General features: G+C 34.4%; 1 long non-coding RNA gene across 1 annotated transcript; it reads left to right on the top strand.

The window, feature by feature from the left end:
• Positions 1-607: 607 nt before the first annotated feature.
• Positions 608-3,051, top strand: LOC309509612. Its single transcript, XR_014209933.1, has 2 exons — positions 608-2,625; positions 2,924-3,051. It is a non-coding gene; the product is annotated as an uncharacterized lncRNA (long non-coding RNA).
• Positions 3,052-3,396: the final 345 nt, after the last annotated feature.

The following is a 3,396-nucleotide window of genomic DNA, read 5'->3' as shown; positions in this document are numbered from 1 at the left end:
ACAATAACCATAACGCGTTGTTCATTATAAACGTGGGATTATGAATTATATTGAGAACGTTGTACATAGAAAACATGCCGTAATGTACCCTGAGTGTAAACAGCCGCATTCATCGTGAAGCGTGCAAGCGATTTGCAAAGATTAATATAAAGATTAATATAAAGGTTAATAAAACGTTACACTCCCTTCGAAATGTATATTCAAATATTGGATTCAATCTTTTTGTCAACTTGTTTTATTTCAATTAGGACAGGTTTTTTTATTTTAATGTTATTTTTTTAGATCTGATTGATTGTAGACCTCTTTATCTGAGCTTATGCACCTAATTTTTTTACCAAAAAAAAACATTATTCTTGTGTAATTTTAGCAATATTGCATAAAATGTAAAAAATTTCTGTATACACTGTATCACACTAGTGTGCTTTACCAGGAATTTAGTTTTGAAATGCTTTTATTTTGTACAAATGGAACAAAAAGTCAGACTTGTGGTGCTCCCGGTCAGCCTACAAAAAGTACCTTTTGAATCTCTCATTATGCTATATTATCACCAAATCTTAATTGGATTCAATCTTTTTGTCAGCTTGTTCTTCAAATTTAACTTCTTTAAATTAGTTTTTTTTTTAAGGTGTTTTGATTATTTTTTAAACTGACTGATTGTAAGCCTCATTAATCTGAGCTTATATTGGTCAAAAATGAACATCCATCGAAAATGAATGGTGAGATCGAAAATACATCAGACAATATATGTTTTCAAACATTTAGTGTTCAGGAGCATCATGTTCATGTTCACATAATTGCATGTGTGCTTGCAAAGATCTCGGAGGCCTCGGACCTGTGCATGCATGGATATGCACACTCTCACTACCGTGCACACACACACACACACACACACACACACACACACACACACACACACACACACACACACACACACACACACACACACACACACACACACACACACACACACACATGTACACAAACAAACTATTTTGAGTATTACAGGCTTTCTTTCTCACAGATCACTTTATCTTATCATCAGATCAATGAGGCCTACAATCAATCAGTTTCAAAAACAAATATGAAACCTGTCCTAATTGAAATAAAACAAGTTGTCAAAAACATTGAATCCAATATTTGGTGATATAGCATAACGAGCGATTTACAAGCAATTTTTTGTAATTTATTTTTGACCGTGAACTCCACAAGTGTGACTTTGTTACATTTTGTACAAATAAAAGCATTTCAAAATAAACTTCCTAGTTAAATATTAAAGCACACTTCTGTCATATTTTGTTGAATATTGACAAATTTATCCACAAATCAGGCTTTCATTACTCAAAAGCTGAGGTGCATGAGCTCAGATCGATGAGGTCTATAGGCCTATGATCAATCAGTTCCAAAAAGAAATAGAAAACCTGTGCCAATTGACAGACAAGTTGATAAAAAAGATTGAATCCAATATTTGGTGATAATATAGCATAACAAACGATTTACAAGCAATTTTTAAAAGGCCGGTCATTTTTGACCGAGTACACAAAAGGTGTTACAGGGTTTTCAACAAAGCACAAGGGTTAAGCTCTGCTTTATTGACTATTTAAGGTGAGCTAGTGAGAGTCTTGAATATAATCTCTCAGACACAAGCAGTGAAAGTTGAAGATCGACTGTGACAATGGAGACACAAAGGATCCTCATGAGGAGTTTGGCTGTTGTGGTTTTTTCATCTGTGATCTGGACAAAAATCTAAAAGCAAACTCATAATGAGAACACATTATTAGAAATGAATTTATTAGGATTAACCCCTTGAGATGAATCATCTAATTTTCGAGGGGGTTACGCCACATGTAAGTAACCATGTTTATTCTAATGCCTGATCTGTGATCAGTGATTTTTGATGTGTAATTATTCAAGTTCAGACAGATTATCTTTCTCTCAAAATCGTTCAATACTGTTTATGCATCAGTAAATCAAGCCAGTGACTAAAAGATCAACTTCACATTGTTTCTCTAAGTAGGATGAAAATAATATTTTTTAAACTGTTTAAATTATATACAGAATGCGATCAAAGAACGCTCCATTTCCAATCGGCCAAACTGAAAACCGCCCAGGCTAGAAAAAATGCCTTTTATTTCGAAATTATGACAATTTTTGATGTAAAAATCATATTAACATTATAGGGTCACCCCAGGAAACATTATAAAATAATAACATAATCCAGTTCATGACCCCTTCAACACTGTTTTTTTTTTTTTTTTTTTACTAATTAAATTTGGATTAACTGAACCAATCCACTCTAATGCCCTTTCAAACAACCATCATGCATTCAAATAAGAAGATATAAACTCATTTGCAGTCTTGTGGTGAGAATTTCCATCTGTTGTTCTCTGAAATGATCACACACTTTCTGGACCGGCTGTGGTCTGTAGCTCAGATACAACAGCACATTTCACATTAGTGGTTCACTGTGGTAAAGCGCTATGTGTGGTTATAAATGTCCAGTGTGACTGACAACTATGAAAAACAAGATGTGGTTAATGGTCACTAAACTATATGGCATTAAAAACATTTAGGATGTTCAAAAGTCATTACCTAGACATCACCCACAAGCAAATGCATCCAAAAGAGGTTTTATTAACAAAGTTCGGGAGGAGCACGTTCAGATAATTAACACAAGTGGAGAGCACTCAGCAATCAATGGTAAGAGGTATATATACACTCAGCAGTCTCACCTCAATCCATTGACAGTTTTTGCAGCATCCCCCCACCACCCCTTCTCCACACTTCTAGTCCTAAACACTTACATACGGGGGGAGTACTCTGGGTTCGGGCCGAACTCCGAGCTCGGAGCCCTCCCTCCGGAGAGCACGCCAAATACGCATTAAACTTTACCCCCTCAAATGTAAGTGTGAACTCATGAAAATAGTTTTACTTCTTTGTTTGTATATGCACTTCTTTAGAAATGTTGCTATTTGCTTTTTTTTAACTGTTTGTAATCTCATCAAAAATTACAAATAGAAAACACATTGATAATAAATGTATCCATCAAGCCAATGTTGTTTAAAGTTTAGTCAGAAATTGGTGCTTTAGCATGCCACATAATCACAAGAAGATCATTTGTTTTAACATATTCAATGCAAATTCAATAACTTGTTCAAAAACATGTTACTGTAAGTGTATAAAGAATTTTGAAATTATGATTTAACAAATATTATTCAGTGGTGTATAAATAACTTCCGTCAGTGTCCATTCCTCACGTCTCATCATAAAATGACCTAACTTTATTTCACCCTGGAAAGCAAAAAGAATGAGAATGTGATCAGCTTAAAGATAACTGAATCAAAATCAGAGTCAGAATGAGCTTTATTCGCCAAGTGTGCGCAAACACACAAGGAATTT

Source organism: Leuciscus leuciscus, assembly GCF_965113295.1.
Source record: "Leuciscus leuciscus genome assembly, chromosome: 11".
Taxonomy (NCBI): domain Eukaryota; kingdom Metazoa; phylum Chordata; class Actinopteri; order Cypriniformes; family Leuciscidae; genus Leuciscus; species Leuciscus leuciscus.
Note: the sequence above shows the minus strand (reverse complement) of the source record. Positions and strands in the feature narration are given on the sequence as shown.